Consider the following 23,792-nt stretch of genomic DNA (forward strand, 5'->3'; position numbering starts at 1 on the left):
TTCACTGGGTCATTGTGGTTATTATTGAGATATTATATGTAAATTCTTCACATGGTGACTAACTCATAGATAGTTTCTGATCAAGTATTTGACATAAATAACAATATAACACAAAGAAAAGAAACAACTGCACAAATCTATAACCACTTAAGATAACTTCATGGGGCGAGCCTTTCAAAAAAGATTCTATTCTAATATATATATTATATATACATTATATATATAATATGTATTTCTTAAAATAAGAGATTTTAATTGTATTTTAAATACTCTTTCTTGGATTTTAGTTTTGTAAACACTCTAGGAAATCTAAAATGATGTCTGTTTCGCTCTTGGCAAATTTCTCTGGGGAAACAGAAACAAACATTAAATTCATTGACTCAAGTTTCTATGCAACCTTAGTGTCAATCTTTTTATATAAGTTCTATACAAAGTCTATACTGACTAGACCACAAAATAGTCTACATAGAATATACAGACTATAACATAGTCTATATGTACATATTTGAAATATCCAGCTTACAAGGAATGAGCATTTAGAGGTGTCTTTTGCATTCAGTTCTTTTGCTGCACTTCCTGCTTGACTTCCCCTTGCCTTCTTTTTTTTTCCTTTTCCTTTTCCTTTTTTTTTTTCTTTTTTTTTTTTTTCTTTTTTTTTTTTCTTTTTTTTTTTTCTTGGTTGTCAAATGATCCTTTACTGAAATATTTTCCTTTGTAGTTAACTAGCTGGGCATTCCACTGCACCACCATTGATGTCATCTATGATGTCATGAGGGTGGTGGCCATCAACATTGTAATCCACAGACTGGGCAGTCCCCAAGATCTCTTTAATGATTCCGAAGAGTTCTCTGGCTAAAGATCGGGGCCACATCTGTTGGGCAATGTTGACAGTCTCATCAAAAGTGGTATTTCCACTGCACTTAATGTTTTCTGCTTCTTTCTGTCTCTTGGTGGGTCCTTGAGGGTTTCAATAATCAGGAAAGATGCAGAAGGTACCACTCAATCTGGGCCTGTCTGTTCTGAATGATCAGTTTCACTATGATCCTTAGACCCTTCCAACTACTGGTCACCTTTGGCAATGTCGTCACCAAACTTTTGTGGAGACAGACCCAGCAGTCCGACCTTTGGGGCCAGGACAGATGTGGCACTGGCTTCGCTACCAGTGCACCTCAGGTACATGACGTTGATCTCATTGGGGTTGAACTTAGGTGGCAATGTGGAGGCAGCTGGTGTCCGACGAACCCAGATTCCAGACAACCAAAGACAGTTGCACCTTTGCCTCCGCCGAACCAAAAGCCAAAAGCTTCCCCTTACCTTCATATCCATGATTTTTATGAGAAAATAAATCACAAACTAAAAGCATACAGGGCATTGTAGAAGGGTGAAAAGGTATTACTCTACTTTAGTGATAATGATGAGGAAGGAAAGATGAGCATAAGGGCTACAAATCATCTCTTTTCCTTTTCATTGCTCTGAGACTATAGCCAGGCCTGTTAGTAGGACACAGCATCTTTGTTGCCATGTTTGGTGACATGGCAAAAAAACAATAAATGAACAGATTGCATCAATGGCAAAGCATGTGGATGTTCATTATGGAGCATCGAGAGAGGGTAGAAAAATACACAGGAAAAGCTCAGTGATTTATTCTGCTAGATCCAGCTTAAAAAGAAACACTAAATGTTAGAGATGATTAATCATCAAGCTCAAGGGTTACAAATTCAAGTGACTACAGGTAAGAAAAATGAGAAATAAGCTGGGAAGACTGGCAATTCGGAGGACATGTGTCCTCTCAAAAGATGTTGAGCAGCTCTAGCAGATTGCTAATACACAAAGGGATGCTTGTATACAACTTCCATTTCTTTAAAATATACACTTTTTGGAGCAGCTTTAGGTTCACAATGAAATTGAGTAAAAACTAGAGTTGACATATTTCCCTTACCCCCACATAGACACAGCCTCTCCCATTACTAACCCCTCATACCAGACCAGTACATTTGTTACAATCTATAAACTTACACTGATTGATTGGTATCTTATTACCATCCAAAAGTCCATAGTTTCCATGTGGATTCATTCTTAGCTTTGTATTTTCTGGGTTGTTACAAATGTATAATGACATATACCTACTATCACAATATACAGAAAAGTTTTATTGCCCTAAAAGCCCTCTGTGCTGCCTTTTCATCCCTCCTTTCCCCTGAACCTCTTGCAACCATGATCTTTCTACTTTTTCTATAGGATTGTCTTTTCAAAAATGACACATAGGTGGAATCACGCAGTACATAAACTTTTTAGTCCAGTTTTTTTTTCTCACTTAGTAATATGCTTTTAGGATTCTTCTATGCCTTTTCATGGTTTGATAGCTCATTTCTTTTTAGCGTTGAATAATATTCCACTGCATAGATGTACTCGAGTTTATTTATCCATTCACCTACTGAAGAACATCTTGGCTGCTTCCAAGTCTTGGTAAATATAAATAAAGTTGTTATAAACATCCATGTGCTGGTTTCTGTGTGGACATAAATTTGAACTCATGTAGATAAATACCAAGGAGTGTGATTGTTGCATCATATGGTAATAATATGTTTAGTTTTGTAAGAAAATTCCAAACTGTCTTCTAAAGTGAGTGTGCCATTTTGCATTCCCTCCAGCAATAAATAAAAGTTCTTATTGCTCCATATCCTCATCAGCATTTACTGTTATCACTATTTTGGATTTTCACCAACTTAATAGGTATATATCTACACTTCTTTGTTGTTTAAATTTGCAATTATTTAATGTCATATGATGTGGAGAGTCTTTCATTTGCCATCTCTATATTTTCTAGGTGAGGCGTCCTTTCAGATCTTTGCCCACTTTTTTATGGGATTATGTTTTATTGTTGAGTTTTACGAATTCCTACATATTTTGGATAATAGCCCTTTACTATATTTCTTCTGCAATTTTTTTAAAGATTTTATTTATTCATCCATGAGAGACACAGAGAGAGAGAGAGAGAGGCAGAAACACAGAGAGAGGGAGAAGCAGGCTCCATGCAGGGAGCCCGACGTGGGACTCGATCCCGGGTCTCCAGGATCACATCCTGGGCTGAAGGCGGCGCTAAACCGCTGAACCACCAGGGCTGGCCTCTTCTGCAATTTTTAAAAGATTTTATTTATTTATTCATGAGAGACACACAGAGACAGGCAGAGACTTAGGCAGAGGAAGAAGCAGACTCCCTGTGGAGATCCTGATGTGGGACTTGATCCCAGGACCCCGGGATCATGACCTGGACCAAAGATAGGCACTCAACCACTGAGCCATCCAGGTGCTCCTGTTCTGCAAATGTTTTCTCTAATCTGTAGCTTCTCTAATCATTCTCTTAACAATATCTTTCACAGAGCAGATTTTAGTGAAGTCCAACTAAGCAATTATTTCCTTCATGCATCATGCTTTTGGTTTTGTATTTTAAAAGTCATGAACAAACCCAAGGTTATCTAGATGTTCTCTAATGTTATCTTATAAGAATTCCCCAATTTTTTTTTTTTTTTTTTTACATTTTGGTCTGTGATCTCTTTTGGTTAATTTTTACAAAGAAGGTAAGCTCTGTGACTAGATTTTGTGTGTGTCTGTGTGTAGATGTACAGCTGTTCTAGCTCCATTTGTTGAAAAGAGTATTTTCTCCATCGAATTGCCTCTACTCCTTTGCCAAAGATCACTTGATTCTATTTGTATAGGTCTAATTCTTGGCTCTCTTATTGATCCGTTTGTCCATTCTTTAATCAAGACTACCTTTTCTCATCTACTATAAGCAAGTCCTAAAATTGGGTAGTGTCAGTCCTCGGACTTTGTTCTTCGTCAATAATATGTTGGCTATTCTGGGTCTTTTGCCTCTCCTCATAAACTTTAGAGCCTTTTTAATAATATCTACAAAATAACTTTGTAGATTTTTTGAGATCATGCTGAATCTATAGATTGAATTGGAAAATCTATCTATAACATTGAAAGAACTCTCTGTTTAGTTTGTTTTGTGAGGGTTTTAAATTTATACCCAAATAGTTTGTTCCTGAGGGTGCCAACATAAATGGCATTGGAAGGTTCAAATCCCTGTCGTTTCTTGCTGGTACATAGAAAAATGACTGACTTTTTTTTTTTTTTTTTTTGACTTTTTTTTTTTTAAAGATTTTATCTATTTATTCATGAGAGACAGAGAGATAGAGAGAGAGAGAGAGAGAGAGAGAGAGAGAGATTGGCAGAGACACAAGCAGGCTCCATTCTGGGAGCCTGACATGGGACTCGATCCCCGGTCTCCAAGATCACACCCTGGGCTGAAGGCCATGCTAAACCACTGAGCCACCTGGGCTGCCCCCAAAATGACTGACTAATGTATGTCAGTTTCATATCTTACTGTATATCATGCTGTAATATCTTATTAGTTATAAGAGGTTTTTTGTCAACTCTTGTACTTTCTACATAGACAATGTCATCTACAAACAAAAACAGTTTTATTTCTTCCTTCCCTACCTGTATACCTTTCTTTCCCTATCTTTCTTTTCTTGAAAGACTTATTTATTTCAGGGAAAGAGAGAAAGAGAGAACAGAGGAAGGGGGAGAAGCAGACTCCCTGCTAAGCAGGGAGCCTAAGGAGGAACTTGATCCTGTGATCCTGAGATCATGACCTGAGCTGAAGGCAGTTGCTTAACCCACTGAGCCACCCAGGTACCCCTTGCTTCCCATTTTTCTCTTACTTCATTAGTTAGGACTTCCCATACGATACTGAAAAGAAGTATTGAGAGGGGACATATTTGCCTGTTCTGATCCTAGTAAGATAGCTTTGAGTTTTTCACCACTGAGAATGATGTTATCTGTAGTTCTTTTTGTAAATATTTTATCAAATTGAGGAAGTTATCCTCTAATTCCTACTTAAATAAGAACATTCTATCATGAATACATATTGGATTTTGTCAAAGGCTTTCTCCATAACTATTGATATGGTCATGTGATTTTTCTTCTTTAACTTGTTAATGTGATGGATTCCATTAATCTGTTTTCAGTTTTTGAGCTAGCCTTGCATATTTGGAATAAATCCCAATTGATTGGTGTGTAATTCTTTTTATATATTGTCCAAAGCAGAATGCTAGTATTTTCTTGAACATATTTTATGCTCATGAAATATATTGGTCTCTGGTTTTCTTGTGATGTCTTTGGTTTAGTATTAGGGTAATGCTGCCCTCACAGATTGAGTTAGAGGTATTCCCTCTGCTTCTTTTGAGAGAGACTGTAAAGAATAGATACATTTTCTTCATTGAATTTCTTCACCTGCACATAGTGCTTTCTGTCTTAGAAGTTTATTAATTATTGGTCCAATTTTTTAAATAAATATAGACTTATTATCCATTTTTTCTTGTGTGAGTTTTGGTAGATTGTGTCTTCAAAGGAATAGGTCCATTTCATCTAGATTATCACATTTGTGGGTGTACTGTTGCTTATAACGTTCCTTTATTATCCTTTTCATGTCTATAGGACCTTTAGTGATATTATCTCTTCATTTCTGTTATTGGTAATTTGTGTCTTCTCTTTTTTTTTTTTTTTTCCCTTGGTTAACCTGACTAAAGGCTTATTAGTTTTATTGATCTTTTTGAAGAACCAGCTTTAGGTTTTTTTGATTTTCTCTACGGATTTCCTTTTTTTTTTTTAACTCCCCTGACGTCTGCTCTAATTTTTATTTTATTTTTTAAAAGGTTTTATTTATTTATTCATGAGAGACACAGAGAGGGAGGCAGAAACGTAGGCAGAGGGAGAGGCAGGCTCCCTCCAGGGAGCCAGATGCAGGACTCAATCCCAGGACCTCAGGATCACGCCTAAGCTGAAGGCAGATGCTCAATCACTCAGTCACCCATTCCTCTGCTCTAATTTTTATTCTTTTCTTCTGCTTACTTTGGATTTGGTTTCCCTTGTCTTTTCTTCTCTTCTTTCTCTAGTTTCCTAAGATAGAAGTTTAGATTATTGATTATATCTTTCTTCTTTTTTAATGTATGCATTCAATAATAGAAATTTCCCTCTCAACACTTTCTGAATCCTACAAACTTTTAATTAAATTTTCATTTAATTCAAACTATTTTTTATTTCTCTAGAGAGTTCATCCTTGACCCATGGTATTTATTTAATCTCCAAGTATCGTGAGATTATTCAGCTACCTTTCTGCTATTGATTTCTAGCTTAATTCCATGGTGGTCTAAGAGAAGACAACTGTATAGTTCTTATTCTTGTAAAACATTTAAGATGTATTTTACGGTTGAGAATATGGTCTATCTTTGAGGATGTTTTATGCAAGCTTAAGAAGAATGTGTATTCCGCTACTGTTGGATATAACATTCTTTAGATGTCAATTATGTTCAATTGATTGATAGTGCTGTTGAGTTCAACATTCTCCCTAATTTTCTATCTGCTAAATCTACTTAAAATTCTTTCACTTTAAAAATTATTTCTTATACGATGGCAAGCCAAAAAATGCTGTGAGATATTGCAGTGTGGATTTAAATTTAACACAATCTTCCAGATTGTGTATGTAGAAATTAAGACTAAGAGAAGATAAAAACCTATATGTCCTATAGTTATTTAACAGTGAGACAAGGACTTAATTCTTTAAACACCAGTAGTCTTGTCACCTTTATGACTGGCTTCCTGAAGATTCTTAACAAAAAGTTCTGTATGATAATATAATACTTTTCTTTGGCAAAGGGATCTATCTTAGAAAATTTTTAAAAAATAATTTGGTTTATTAATACTTTGAAGAAACTATGTCAACCTAAAATTATTCTCAACATACTCCAAAAGAAAGACATTTCCCACAGGCAAGACTGAATGTGACAATACTATGATCCTGATACCCCAAATATACACTGTTACAGTCCAGTCTCTACTTCCTGCTGGCACCAGGTCACAGAGAGAAGTGCTTCATCAATGGGAACCCTATGGATCTTTACCTTTTAGTAAAAGCAAAATAAATTATAATCCCTTACACTTGTAGAAGGTTACCAGAATGACTAAAAGTTGCTGTTTGAGACAAGAACTTGGAAATGTAGAGAACTCAAAGTTGAAGGAAAGATAATAAAGAAAAAAAATGGTTGTAAAAGATGAACTAGATGTTAAACAGAAACTGGGGTATGGTATCTTTAACAAAATTCAATGAGGAAATTAAAATACACTTGGGAATCTTTAACTTTTTTCAGATATTATTATTTGCATTTAAGAACATAAAAGGTCATTGTATATAATGAAGATTGATTTATTTGAGAATCTTAACATCTCATCCAAATCATGGAATTCTGAGTAGGCCATGAATATTGATTATTGATATCATGATGGCTCAATCTGTAGATTGTAATAAAAAATGATCCTATAAGAAGCTATTTCAGGTAATGCAAATCTCATAAATTTATGGGATAAAGGTTGTGTATTACTAAGAAGGAGATACTCCAGATTTAGAAAGGAAATAAAAAGCAAGAGCGATCTAGTACTTACTAAAAGATGTTTCCAAAAAGCTAGTGTAGCATATCTCCTTTGTTCTCTGCAAATTCTGTTATAATAGGTCCTGATGCTAAGTGGTTTTGGTTTTAGGTAAGTAAAAAATTTTTAAAAATTATATTATAGCTGTATGTTTCTTAGAAAAAAAATTAGGGGAAAAAAGAGTAGGGAAAAATTAGAGAGGAAGATAAACCATGAAACATTCCTAACTATAGGAAACAAACAGTGTTGCAGAAAGGGAGATAGGTGGAACAAATAGGGTAACTGGGTGACATGCATAAGGAGGGCACATGATGAGACGAGCACTGGATGTTACACTATATGTTGGCAAATTGAATTTATTTATTTTTTTTTAAAAAGTCTTTATTTATTCATGTGAGACAGAGAGAGAGGCAGAGACATAGGCAGAGGGAGAAGCAGGCTCCATGCAGGGAACCTGATGCAGGACTCGATCCCAGGACTCCAGGATCACAACCTGAGCCAAAGACAGACGCTCAACCAATGAGCCACCCAAGTGCCTGGCAAATTGAATTTAAATAAATTTTTAAAAGAATTTTAAAGAAATTAGTTGTACTGAAATTCTGATTTTTCATGTAAAACCTGATAACCGAGTTAAAATGTATTCACTGTACACTCTCACACTCATTCACTATGGAATATATATAATCCATATTTCTATATTCCTAATACATATATTGCATATTACTTTTTTCAAGTAAGCCTATTTGTTTTCAGGTAAATTAAATTGATGGTAGATACTTGATATACGAGTCAATTTATGCAATCCCTTTATTTAATAAGTACATTTCATCCTATGTGCAAAAAATAAAGAAGTCTTTGATCTTTGTGTTTATTTGGAGTTAATAAATCCAGTCTCTTTCCTATTTCAGAGCTTTTACACATGCTCTGCCATCTGGCTGGAATAGTCTTTCTCTCTTCTAGTTGACTCTTACAGAGATCTTCTCTGATCATCTCCTTAATTTACTCTCAATAAGCTGTTCTCTTTTCTTTATAGTCCTTGTTTGCTTGGTTGTTCAAAATCTGTTTTGCATAGTACTCTATAAATTCCATTAGATCAAGGACCACAACTATTTTGCCCACCATGATGGTAGGTATAGCATGTAACAAAATGCTTGGCAAATATTATGTACACAATTAATATTTGTTCTGAGAACAAATAAATGAATTAGTATAACATAGCAGAAAGAGTTTTGAATTGGAGGTCAAGAGAAACAAATTCTTGTATAACATCAATCTATGTAGGTTATTTAACTTCTTATTTAACTAAATAACTTGTAGGATATTTAGGCCTTAAATTTCTTTTCTCAATATAAATAATAACAATAAGGCTCTGTTACATTTATTTTTGAGAATTTAAGATAGCAAATGGAAGTACAGGCACATGTCAGGTACTTGGTAAATAGTGATTGTGATTGAATAGCCTTAGATATGTCATAACCTTAAACCTGTCATTTACTCATCTGTAAAATCAGTAAATGAGTTGTTGTGAAGTTAAAATATGATTCCTATAAGCTCTGTCCTTGGCAGAGAGTAGGACATGCAGTGGATATTTGTTGAACATATATTTTCAGAAAGTATATTGTCTAATACTGATGCCAGGACTCCTCATATAACTTCATTTTATATTTTTGGGAGAAAGTATTATGCTTACAGAAGTGCTGCTTGCTATTGTTTCATGGACATTTCTGTGTTGTGTTTTTTTCTTCCATATCTAGTCTTATCCTATTTTGATGACAATTTTTGATGATTTACTAGTGACAATAAATTCAAATAGAATTTTTCTAATTTACTTTCCTCTCAGTAACACATAATTTTGATTATCACTAAATTCTCCTTAATAGAGAACTGACTAGATTGCTCTTCCAGAAAACCATCATTTAACTTTTTTTGCCTACTCTGAAGATGTTCCAGAGAATCAAATAATCAACTGTCAGAGAGAACAGAAATTGAAATGCAAATTGAAACGTTTTTTTTTTTTTTTTTTTTTTTGTTTTTTGTTTTTTGTTTTTTTTTGCAAATTGAAACGTTTAACCTGCATAGGAAAGAGCTCTGAATGGGCTTCATCAAACCAGTTATTGAGCATATCAGTTATTGAAAATAAGTAACACCAGACAATACGACAATGTAACAGTGATGAGATGGCTTAAATGTCGCACAATTGTGTGGGAATATCAATGTAAAATATATAATACAGTAAACTGAACTATGTAAATGGATTTTAACATCAAGGGAAGATAAAACGGAAGCAATTTGGAAAATAATAGCTCCCAGGAATCTGCTAAGAATCGATGCCCTTACCGCAGATCCCATTAACAAAGCTTCCATGTTTCCTACCTGGCTTTATTAATTCTATCTGACCTTATCAACTCCCTTCTGACAACTCTACTTTCATTCCACAACCATATCAATGTTCCTTTCTCTGCAAATTCCTCATGTTAGTTTCCCTGTTTCAAGTTATGAGTCCCTGCTCAGCTGCTGTCCTTACTCCCCTGTTATTCATCTTTTTCTCTTTCCATGTTATTCCTTTTTTCTTTTTCTATCAGTTTTTCTTCAATCATTTTTTTCTTCTTAACTGTTTTAAATTTAAAACAGCTTTTAAGAAATTTACAAACACTATGGACTCTTTCCCCAGAGGAGTATATATCACATATCATCTGTTTTACTTGCAATTTTAGGGAATTCTTGAACATCATAAGGTCAGCTATGGATAAACTCCAGGTAAAGAACACCTGTGTTAGCCATCTCCTTCCAATTCTCAAAGCAGCAGCAATAGTTACCATTTATTGAGTAACTGCCAATACAGCAGATGCTGCCCTGGGTGTCTTCTGTTTTTTGTCTCTAAACTTCATGAACCCCATTTCACAGAAGATGCGGTTGAATGAGAAAGAGGTTAAATAATTTGACCAAAATTATACTTAGTTTGTAGTGGAATTGGGATGTGAATCCAAGTCTAATTCTAATTACATGCTTTTCCCCCTGCAACCCACTGCCTTGTGACATTTGGTGAGAAGAATGAGACACAGAGAAGAAAAACCATTGAAATTCTACAGACTAACAGGTAGTAAAGGGAATTTGTATAGGGGATTGTATATTCCATATCCATATAATATTTCATATAACTATAGAATATGGGTAGTTATTCCATACACAGAGCATAGCATTTTTTTATAAAAGATGTTCAGTGATAATAGGACAATATCGTTTTGTAGCTAGTATGCAGTAGAATATATGAACTCATTGTTAAATATAGAAAAGAATACTTAACAGTCAGAAAAATATTCAGCTGTAAGTTCCCTAAATGTTCTATTTTTTATCACGTCTAATTACCTTTGGAAGTATATTCTGTTTCCAGAAATGCAATAAGAAAAAGGAGAAAAGGTCTGTGGATTTTGCTCACAATTTTGATATCTATTCTAAATTCCTAAATTCTTTCTTTCTTTCCTTAATTATGTAAGAACATAATTGAATTGAAATAGTCTTGGGAAAATATTTTCAAAGTTATCTCAAATTATGATTGTGTTCTTTCATCTTATCACTATTGAATGTAAAAACCAACAAACAAAATCCCACTTTTTTGTATAAGTGAATTGGGTAAATCCAAAATTACAATAAAAATTTTGGCTTATATACAAATTAGAGTTCAACTACAACTGAGAATTTTTAAATTCATTTAAATTTTAAATAAGGACACGAAATTTTAAAACAAATTATAAATGTATTATCCATGTCTTTTGATAAAAAGTTATGTTTGGCTCTAAATAAAGAGAAATTTTGGGAGAAACAGAATTAGTTATTTTTATTTATTTATATGTTTATATATTTTTAAAGATTTTGTTTATTTATTCATGAGAGACACTCTTTTTTTTAAGATTTTTTTTTAATTGATGAGAGACATAGAGAGAGAGGCAGAGACAGAGGCAAAAGGAGAAGCAGGCTCCATCCAGGGAGCCTGATATGGGACTCGATCCTAGGACTCCAGGATTATACCCTGGGCCAAAGGTAGGCACTAAACCACTGAGCCACCCAGGGATCCCTTCACTTCTTTACATACTTTTCTCTCTGATATTAACTGGCCTCTTTACTCTCCCTTGACCTCATGGAGTGTGCTTTCCCAAAACTTTATGAGTATGACAGGGTATATAGAAGTCAGTATTTCTCAAATATGGTATATATATAACACTAATGGTATATAAAAAGAAGTGAGGGAAAGAACTTTTTTTTTATTTTGCAATTTTATCTTTATTTCAGAGTCCATTTAACAAACCACATAAAATAAGAACTATCACATCAAACATTTTTTTCCACAGAAATTATTGTTTACAATAAGTTTAGGATGACCAGCCACCTCCAAGATCCTCCATTGCTCCAGGGCACTAGACTTGAGCCAAATAGGGAGGCAAGCCATGCATTGGTTTTCAATCACTGTTGTGTGCTGCAACTTCAGTGCTGATGTCATGCCTCCTACTTCTGTTCATCTCCAACAGCATCACAAGACCAACTTTCTTAGATTCTCTCCACATCTTACTGATAATCATCTTCCAAATCTTCTGAATGTTCTGTACAATCCCTAGTAATTCTTGTCCTTCACCTCTCCCCGCTACTAATTTATTTAACCACTCTACAACGCCTTTAAGAATTCTCGCTGCAACCAAAGGGTGCTTTCTTCCTTCTTCAAGCTCTTTAACATTTTCCTTTGCATCCTTCCCTTAGTAAAACCTCACTCTTCCCTGGGTTATTGTTTCCCTGTGATGTTCAAACAGACTATAGTTCTTCCTTCATCCCTTTCATACCACATTTCACATACCTTAGGACCTGGAGTTACAGTGAGCATCTTCTTTGCTCCTGTTAGAAGACCTCAACTTTTTTAAAGCACATATTTTAACCTTACCATCAATTATGTCTTCTCTTTACTATCATCTACCAACTTCCTAGTCATTTTATATCATTTTCTGTTGGTGTTAGCAACAAGTTCCTGATTTCTTCTCCAGCGTTCTTGGAGATTTCTAGTGTCATTAAGATCTACCCCAAACCAGGCCTGTTGGTTCCTCTAGTTCTTGAAAACAATGTTCTTTTCTCTACTTTGGTCTTTAGTCAGTGCCATGCCCTCTGCCTTTCAGGTTCATCACTTCTCATTTAGGTATTCACCTCCAGTAACTCAGATACTCTATTGTTTTATTAGAACCATACCTTAGATCTTGCTATCACTCCAATGTCTGCAACTCCTTCAATATATAGATTTTGACATCCCTCTAACCAAAATTCCTCTCCTCTCCTCTCCTTCCAGCCATTCTTCTCTAGCACATCCAATCCAACAATTCTCTGAGCATAGTAAATCTTCCATTCTGTAACCATATTACTTTAGGCAAATGCTTCCTTATCTAGACTAGTTTCCATAATCCGATACTATAATCACTCCTTTTTAAAATCATAACTAACCTCTTTCTTCCACTGTCAGAACTGTCTAATGAAATCTTAACTCTGCCTAACTCAGTCACCTGCTTGCAAAAGACCTATAGTTGTACCACTACAGTTGAAAGTTGCTAGAGATATTACATAACTGAATTGACAAGATTCACTTTAACTTTATGTACAATTAGCTGCAAAGTATACTTCTTAGCTGGTTTTATTCATTTCTTTTTACTTATATCTTCTTTACCAGACCAATAATTGCTTAATTACTCCTGCTCTTTTTCTTTAGTTTTCTTCCCTCCCTTGTACTCAATGTTTTCGTAAGAAATCTCATTCAATTCAATGGCTTAAAACACTACAAAACTTTGATGACTCTCAAATTTTATCTCCGTCTTAGTTCCAAAATATAAAATTGTCTTCTTAATATATCTAATTAGATATCTGATAGGCATTTCAAACTTAAAACGTTAACAAAATAACTACCGTGTTTCAAAGAAAATGCTTGCCTATAAACTTTTCCTATTTCAGTAAATACTATCCTTAGAATTAGCCTGCCTTTCTCTCTCTCTCTCTTTCTTTCTTCTTTCTTTCCTTTCTCTTTCTCTTTTTTCATTCTTTCTTTCTCATACATTCAATCTATTACATTTCCACATGTATCTCAAGCCAGTCCTCCTAATTACCACTTCTTTTCCAACCCTAAACCTTTTCTATAACCTCATGTGGATGACAGAATCATTCTTACTAGTTTACTATTGTTCTTGCACTGTCCAGTCCATTCCTTATACAGTAGTCAGGAGGATCTTTCAGTAGTGTTAATCAGATCAATCATTCCCATGCAGGAAGCTTTCCAATGGTTCTGTATTCCACTTATTAAAATATTTTAATACCTCACCAGGGCCCACATATTATATCATTTGTCACATACCTTTATCTTTAAACTTACATCTCTCTATTCATCTCCTCACCTTTTGTACAGACCATATTCCTTTTTTTTAAAATTTTTATTTATTTATGATAGTCACAGAGAGAAAGAGAGAGAGGCAGAGACATAGGCAGAGGGAGAAGCAGGCTCCATGCACTGGAAGCCCGATGTGGGATTCGATCCCGGGTCTCCAGGATCGCGCCCTGGGCCAAAGGCAGGCGCCAAACCGCTGCGCCACCCAGGGATCCCAGATCATATTCCTTACATCAAGCTAATTTGCATCTCCAGACTTCGCAATTGTTATTCCTTCTGATTGGAATGCCATTCACCTTTGAGTATCTAGTTCTCATCATTCAGGCTTCAACTACATTTTACTTCCTCTAAGCAACTGGTCCAATTTCCAGATAAATCAGGCCCCGTATCCCATATAATTCTATTATATTTTCCTACTTAATTTTACCTACCACAGTCATTGGTGCCAAAGCTATTCTTTTTATGTGTTTTGTGCTTATTATATTTTTCCTCTTATTAGAAGACAATAATTTATTTGAAGGCATGGAATCTGTCCTATTAAAATTATACCTTTAATGCTTAAAACAATGATTAGAACACTGTAGATGTTCAATAAGTGTTTATGGGATGAATCAAGTAGGTGGCATCCTTAGACTTGAGTTTATTTATATAACTGCAGCTCATTTATAAACTAGTATTTTAAAATAAAATAAAAATTAAATTCCATTTACAGCATACATTAGAAAAACCCTTTGATTAATGTTTGCTCTTCAAAACGACTAAAAATCTTCACTAAGTTATTGAAAAGTATGTTTCATTTTTTGCTGAGCTGTCAAGAAAGTAAGAAAAATACGGAAAGGCTAACGTAAGGGAAAGAAGAATCTAGGAAGGTAGCTATTATCAAAACTTGACAGCCACCTTGAGAGCATCTATCAATCCTTATTGATGGTGACATTAAGTTTAAACATTTTCTAAATGTGTGGGAAATGAGAGATAAAGGGCTTACCAAACTTTAAAGATCTGACAAGATGGAATGCAAAGACTCAAAGGATTGTACTCCCAATGAAACATACTCAACAGAAATAGAGGCAGTTCCATTCAACAGAAAAGATTTCTGCCTTAAACTTACTACACTTGGTGGGGGGAAGGTGGAGAATTTCATTGAGAATTCAAAACCTCAAGCCTGATATAGGTTTTGAGTCTAAATTAAGTGATGAATCATCTTCAAAACTCAAACTATAGCATTAAAGTGATCCAAGGTTTATAGTTTTCTCTAATGCTTGACATAAGAGGAGTTATTTCTCTTTGGAAAAGAATATAAATCTCCTGCCATAACCTCATAATATTCTCACAGATAAAGTTCTATTGACAATGAGCATGCAATGGAATCATAAGACACACAAAGAATAAGGTATCATGAATGAAGTAGTAGGGAAAATGAAAAGATTTACATTTTCACATATATTAAGTATTGGAATTATCAGACAAAACTATAAAATAACTAAGTTTCGATACATAAAAAGGAAAGAAAGCATCAAAAATACATATGAAGATCCAGAAACCTTAAAAATGGCTAATACATTTTTTAAAAATTTTAGGGGAATTAAAATTGTGACATTGAAATAGTAGGTTAGAATAGCTAAGTACAAATTTATTTTTTAAAAAAATTAGAATATAGGTATAAAAAGGGAACTAAAAAATAGCCCAGAGAATCAGAGATTTAAAGTCTGAAAAAAATATAAAGAATTACAGATGATAGAGTAAAAAGCTGTAATATATGTCCAGTTGGATATCCAGTAGAGAGAAAGAAATAAATAGAAAATAGTTAAAGAGATCATACTTAGGAATGTTCTAAAAACAGTAAAAGATGTGACTGTTTAGACTAAGAAATCTAAGTTAATCTAATGTAAGGTGGATAAAAAGAAATCTACACCTGGACTTAAAGACAAAGCACAAGACACAAAGCCAAAGCAGCCAAAACGTATTATCTTCAAAAGCATGACCTTAGTTTCAAAAGCAATGATACAAGCCAGAAGTCCATGGACTTATGTCTTCAAATTGTTGAAAAAAAAAATAATACCCAGTCCAGAATTGTATATATCCAACAAATATACAGTTTGCTCTTTCAAGAGTAAGGACAAAATGAAAAATCTTTCAGAAAAACAAAATCTTTTCTTTAATATCAAAGACACTTTCAACACACTGGTTCTCAAACTGGAGTAATTTTTGGCCCCTTTCTTGTACCTTCTCCTCCTCAGGGATATTTGGTATCATAGCTAAAGTGTGTTATTAGCAAGGATGCTGCTAAACACCTGCACTGTACAGGACAACCGACACACCAAAGAATTACTTGGTCCTAAAAGTCAATAGTATTGAGGTTGAGAAACCTTGCACTAAAGTAATATCTAAATATGTACCTAAGAAAGGAGGAAAAGACCCCAGAAAGAATGTCTACAATGCAAGAAAAAATTAAGAGGAAAGGTATTCAGTCATAAACATTAACTATATAAACACACAAAATTCACAGTGTAAACTAGTAAAACTAAATTACTAGAAAAGAATATCATATAAATTAGGGTTTAATTAGCTTTCCAATGTCCTAATAATTGTAATATTTCAAAAATTCTATCAGAGATAGAAATACTTGTTTTCTAGGCTACAATAATGTTGATACTAAAATGAGACAAGAACATAGCAGAAAGAAATATTACAGACCAATATCCTTTATGGATAGATATCCTTTATGATAGATATCTTTATGGATAGATATGAACAGGCTATGAAAAAGATGAGACAATGTTATCAATCAGGTTTATCCTAAAAATGCAAAGTTAGCTTAACATTAAAAAATCAATATAACCCACCACATTAACAGATTGTATTAGATCATGTTATCTATTCACAATTATTTATTCTTTCCCTACCCTGCCATACTTATTCATCCAATGGCCTAGGATTTGGCCATATGATCTATTGTGGATGATAGAATGTGAAAATATGTGACATACCACATCCAAGAAGAAGATTTAAATACACTTGCGTAATTTGGCTTTCTTCTCCCTTTCAGTTTTGCTGAATGCCATGAAAATAGTGTATCCCAGAGAGAAGTTGCTCTTTCAATATGGTCCTGGGAATGTGATGAAATTTGGAACTCATTTGATATACATTTGATGACAACAGTCATGTAACATAATAAAGAAATGAATATTTTTGTTGTATGTTACACTTTGCTTCTTTTAACTAAAGAAGCAAAGCCCTGTATTAATTTCCAATAAAACAAAATAATTTAAGATAAGATCTTATACTTTTAAAAATTGAAGAAATTCCTTTATCTGCAAAAAATTATATATAATACTAATATATAAGTATGCATAATATAATACATAGTTTCTAATGGTGAAATATGGCATACTTTACTATTGAGCACAAGAAAATAATGCTATTACCATTTCTAGAAATATTAGGAAGGGTTATCTCAAAGTAAGGCAAGGGAAATGCATTGAACATAAAAGGATTGGGAAGGAAGAATTTTCATATGATATACTTGTATATAAAAAAATATCCAAGAATGTACTGATAAATTTTTAGAATTAATAAGAGTTTAGCAGGTTTGTTGGATATAAATTAATAAACATCAAGAGAATTTATGTGTAATAAGAAAAAAAGAGTGTTGGGAAATATGACCAAACTAATATCAACAAAAATATCAAGTATTTAGGTATAAATCTAATGATATATTTGTGGGATATTTATGGAGAAAATGTTAAAACTTTAATGAAAGACATTTAAGAAGAACTGAATAAATGGAGTAGTATGCCATATTTTAGGGCAGAAAGAATCAATATCCTTGGGATACTTATTCTCCTTAAATTTAACCACAGAATCCATGTAAGTGCAATAAATATATTAACATATATTCTTTGTGGAATTTAAAATGCTGATTCTAATTTATAGATGTGCAAAGGTCTAAGAATGGCCTAGGCACTTGATAAAGAATAATAAATTTAGAGGATTTATCCATCAGATATCAATATTCATTACAGGGTTATACTGATAAAAAAGATGTGGTATCAGAAGAGGGGCAGACAAATAGGATAACATAGAAATTACAGAAACTTTTTCATATATCAGGAAAATTCTTTTTTTTTAAGATTTTATTTATTTATTCATGAGAGACGCAGAGAGACACACAGAGAGAGGCAGAGACACAGGCAGAGGAAGAACCAGGCTCCATACAGGGAGCCTGATGTGGAACTTGATCTGAGACTCCAGGATCAAGCCCTGAGCCAAAGGCAGGCGCTCAACCACTGAGCCACCCAGGTGTCCCAAGGGAAATTCTTATTGAACAGAACAAGCATGGCAGACAGTGCATAAAAAGACAGATTATTTTATTAGGAAAAAATACAGATATCTACTCCAAAGTATACTCAAAAATCAATTCTAGAGGGACCCTGGTGGTTCAGCGGTTGAGCATTTGCCTTTGGTCCAGCGCATGATCCTGGAGTCCCAGGATCAAGTCCCACATCAGGCTTCCTGCATGGAGCCTGCTTCTCCCTCTGCCTGTGTCTCTGCCTCTCTCTCTCTCTCTCTGTGTGTCTCTCATGAACAAAAAAATAAAATCTTTAAAAAAATAAAATATGCTTTAAAAAAAGCAAATTTGTGAAAAAACTATGAATTTGCAATAGGACAAGATTTATTTACCAAGATCCCAAGGCATTAATCATAAAGAAAATATTAATATGATTACATTATAGACCTTGTATTCACAAAAAGGCAATACAAAGACTTTCAAAAGGCAAACTATAAATTGAGAAAAGATATTACAACGAATAACTACCAAAAGGTTAGATGGCAGATTATGTACTGAACCCTACAAATCAGTAAGACTACAATAAGTAGCTTAATTTCAGAAAATAGGCAAATGGAGCAGATATTTTATAGAACAGTATACTGGATATATTAATAAATATTATGTATAGGATATATTAAGATATTAAGAGATGATTAATACAACTGATAAAAAATGAGATCAAACCAAATCCATAATTAGCATTTTATATTCATTAAATTGACAAAAATTAAGAAATCTAATAGTGCTAAATATTATCTATTTAGATAGAATGTGGACTTATAGAAAGTCCTTAGTCTTGAAGGGAGTATAAATTGATACAACTCAGAAAAATAATTTTGAGTTATGTAATACAATTAAAATATGTAAGATTATTTCCAACAGCAAAAAAAAATTAGAAAAAATAAATGTATGTCAAATCAGTGTTGGATGCATAAATCATAGAATATTCATACGAAGTATACCCTTTAATAATGAAAATGAATAAACAATGATATATGCATCAAAGAAAGATAAATCTCAAAATCAAAATTTGAGTGAAAAACATGTAGGTAAAAAAGTAACATTCAGTATACTTCCACTAGTAAGAAATTAAAAAAATATTCAAAATATAACCATGTACGGTTTACTGGTTTCTTTTGAACTTTACAGGAAATAAAAAGAATAATAAACATAATAACATTATGTTAAGGAAGAGAGGAAATATTTAAGTGGATTTCAAATGTTCTGTTTCTTAAGCTCAATAGTGGATATTTGGTTGTTATTATTATTATTATTATTGATAATATATACTTTTAAATATTATTTTATACTTGTTAATCACTTAATTAAATAATAAAATAAACAGTTAAGCAAAATTTACATGATATACATTATGAATATAGTAGGCAAAGTTTTAGAATCAATGGAATTGATATCAATCAATTCTTTGAAATTATCATACTTATTCACTACCAGGATTCCACTAATATATTAAGTATATGTCCAATAGCTCTCACAAAGGGAAATACAAAGGACTGCATCAAGATGCATAGATAAGAAATCAGTATTAAAAAAAAAAAAAGAAATCAGTATTTAGTCTTCTTGTATTTAATTCCAGTGTCCTTTTCTAAATACCAACCCCCCATTTTAAATTAACTTGAATGCTTAAAAGGAGACATCACATCAGCTTGAGTATCTTATAGGAATGATGCTGTTAAAATCTATCTTCCATTCAGGCAGGAAGATTTGTCACTGAGGTTCTTTTTTCTTTTCCACTTACAGAAAGGCATCTTAATATCTAGAAAAAGTTCTTAAGGATTTGGAGACAACAATGGAACCTATTAAGGTAATCCAGTAAGAGCTCACTGAAGGCACTTCCAAATCTCTGTTAGACTTAAATAGAAATCAATCTTAACAGTAAAAAATGGGTATATTTCATGTTCTTATCCATTTATGAAATAATTATCCATTTCTGAGCATTTTAGATAAGACTTAGGAAACTAACCAAATGCGAAACTCTTCAGTCCCTCTGCTTTCATTGACATAATTGCATAAGACAGTGTGTAACCAAAAAAGAGACAGAATTTTCACTGGCAAGCAAAGCACTTCCAATTTTTACTTCTATGTACAGGAAATATGTAACTGCCAAAGCTGACATCCCCTAGAGCTTCTGAAGTAATTTTTATAAGAAATCCAGAACTAAGTGGTGCAAACAGAAGTACCTTCAAAAGCTCCAGTAGTCACTATTTTAAGGCTTTTAAAATTGAAATAAAAATGAAGTTTTTCAAGGTAACTTCACAGAAAACTTTTCTTACCCTGTACTATTACGTGCGGCTTCATTTGTGACAGATTACTAATTTTCTTATTTTATGTATCTGATGTTTCCCTGAGAAAAATCACTTATGCTCAGAAAATTTGCAAAGATATCATTTATGAAAACAAAAACAAAAACAAAAAATCCTTTGGCACTACTGCTTAAAGATAAGAAAAAATTATATAAATGTAGAATCTTCTAAAATGTTACTTTAAAACACAAAATTATCATTTTAATGTCTTTAACTTGTTTAATTCTACCAAACAACTTGGTTAACTGAATGTAAAAAATATTAGTAAAAATGACTAAAACCATTGCAATCCACTGTTCTTTTAAATTTTGACAGATTATGGGACACCTGGGTGGCTCAGAGGTTGAGCACCTGCCTTCGGCCCAGGGCGTGACCCTGGAGCGCCGGGATCGAGTACTGCATGGGGCTCCCTGCATGGAGCCTGCTTCTCCCTCTGCCTGTGTCTCTGCCTCTCTTTCTGTGTCTCTCATGAATAAATAAATAAAATCTTAAAAATAAGTAAAAATAAATAAATTTTGACAGATTATATAGCAGAAAGGATAGACGCCTGGGAATATGCACTCTGAAAATGTCTAATTGGTCATTAATTAATTAATATTCATTTTGGTAATGTCATCATGCTGTTTTTAAACATTGGAGGTGTATAACATGGAAGAGTAAGATTTTAAGTACACCACCTACTGAATTTTCACAAACTGAACATACTCATTTAACCAACACCCAGATTAAGAAAGAATGTTACCAGTACTGCAGAAGCATACCCTTCAAGATACCTACCCCCAGACTCCCTTTTGCATGGCCTCCTTTCCTCCATATTACATTTGTGAGAGCCATTCAAATTGTTGCAGGGATTTATAATTTGTTCTTTCTTAATTGCCATGTAATATTCCAGTGTACCACAATGTGTTTATCCATTCTGTTCTTGAGGAGCACATGTGCAGCTTTCAATTCAGAATCATTATGAATAATACTGGTGTGGACATTCTTGCACATTTCTTTTGCCAAACATATTCTGCGTTTCAGTGGAACTACTGAGTCATAGGGTACACATGTGGTTAGCTTAGTAGTCACTGTCAGTTTTTCCAAGCTGCTTTCACCAAGTAATAGTCACACTACTTGTTTGTGGGAGTTCTACTGGCTCCACATTCTCACCAATACTTGGTATTTTCGGTCTTAATTTTAGCCATTCTGGTGGGTGAGTAGTAGTATCACTTTTTGGTTCTAATTTTCTTGCTCTGGTGAGTAGGTCTTCATTTATTGACCATTCAGAGATCTTCTTTTTAAAGTGCCTGCTTAAGTTTTCTTGTTCATTGACTTATTGGGTTATCATCAAGTTATTTTGAGGGTAAAATAAGATACTACACATGAAAGATATTTATACATTTGCAAGTGCTGAACAAATGTAAAGCATTTTTATTATTAAATTTATTATTAATGCCTGGAGACTGGGGTTTTCTAGATCAAATGAAGGCTGTCAGTTTTCCTAATGTGTTGCTTTCCTAACAATATTCTTTTTATGAAGATAAGAGACTATAAATATATAAGTATATATATTATACTACATAAGGGACATACATAAGGGACATACAAGAGGGCATGACACTTTGTGCTCAATAAGTAATTGAGTTAAATAAGTAATAGCTTCTATTATAATTACATTATTTAACTTGAATGTGAACTGTTGGGAACATTGCTAAGGAATGATAATATCCCCGAATAAGATGGAACTCAATAGCCAACCAATGCTAGAAAAAACAAAACTGATTAAAGATTTTCATCAACAATGAAGAGCTGTTTCCAATAAAAATCGCTTCATGGTAACTCTGCATATAATGGGGGGGAGTGGCAGAGTCTAAAGTCTACAAAAACCTTTGAATACTTTAGGAAGACTGACAGCCTAAGGATCATGGCTTCGTTGACATCATTACACAGCATATCAAACTCAAATGAGTATATTTTGGGAACTCTGTGTGAATTTTACTTTAGAGCCTCAGAGAGTAAGAAACTTCTTTAACCTCAATATTAACAGGCTTTGGACACATATGCTCGGATTGAATGACTTAATTACCTATTGAGCACAGCCAAGAAACTCTTTCGAAGCTCTTGGAACTGGGCCTATTTTCCTAGCAGGTGGTGGGCATATTAAGGATGGGGGTAATATTAGGCGTGTGTAGAATATTTATCCAAATGTACAGTGAAAAACTTCTGGAGCTTTGACATTGAAAGAAGACGATGATTACACACTCACTTGACAGTTGGCTAGAGTTTGAAACGAATACAATAGCCACTGGATGCCTTTGCAGGATATTTGAGTCCAAGGGTTATATATTTCAACACAGACTTTAAGAACTATAAATATATGCCGAGTCAACATTTGAAAAAACAGATCACAGGTGTGAAATTGGAAACAACAGCAGTATATAGACTATACTACAGTGTAAGTTTTCAGGAACAGAGTGGTTCTTCTGAGTTGAAAAGAAACTGTTGAGATGTAAAAGGAAGGGAAGAGCCCCACACAATAGGATTGGCAACAAAGGTTTCCCACAAGGGTAATTTTGCTTGTATGATTCTCAGAGTGGAAAGAATTGTTATCATGTAGCTATATCTTTAGTCATCTCAGAGAAACGTTCAACAAGGAATATTGCAATATTTTCAAGTTTGCATATGTAAGCTAATGTGCTTGTGTGTGTTTGATATATTAGAATGCATAGCTATATATGATTGAGATATGCTGTTTTAATTTAAATTATTTGCACGTTATACTTTGTGGGAGGGGGATTACTAAAGCTTAAAAAACTCCCAGAGTTAAGACCATTACTCTATATTAATGCATCCCTGATGTGCTAATTACTGAAACATTCTGAGCAGTTGTTTAAAATATAGGAGCAATTTAGAGAGTTAAATACAGAACAACAACATCAAACTATGCATTTTCTTGCTTTTATGTTATGAGTTTCACTTCCAACTTTTTTTTAATATCATTATCTTTATTTCTAATCCATTCAGTAACCCAGGAGTCATATGAAAAATACTTCACAGTGTTTTTAATTATCTTTCCAGGGTGAAAACCAAGGCAGGATTTAGTTTTGTGTTAATTAATGTATGATGCCTTATTTATGTCTGCACCCCATATTTCTCAATTTTAATGACCTTCTGAAATATTTCTAAATTTGACTTAATTTGCTTTTGAAACTTATTTCAAAAACTTCCCTGAGAACATTTAAAGTATCTTTCAAATCTACATAAT

The 23,792-nt window shown here is 33.5% G+C and overlaps 1 protein-coding gene and 1 pseudogene across 2 annotated transcripts in view; both read right to left on the reverse strand.

Annotated features, from left to right (window-relative positions):
* The window catches only part of KCNH7 (potassium voltage-gated channel subfamily H member 7), a 478,835-nt gene that overhangs the window by 287,091 nt on the left and 167,952 nt on the right, over positions 1-23,792 (reverse strand). The window lies entirely within an intron of this gene.
* On the reverse strand, positions 669-1,326 carry LOC125754411 (60S ribosomal protein L12-like; annotated as a pseudogene).

The sequence above is a fragment of the Canis lupus genome, chromosome 36 (genome assembly GCF_003254725.2).
Source record: "Canis lupus dingo isolate Sandy chromosome 36, ASM325472v2, whole genome shotgun sequence".
In the NCBI taxonomy this organism is placed as follows: Eukaryota; Metazoa; Chordata; class Mammalia; order Carnivora; family Canidae; genus Canis; species Canis lupus.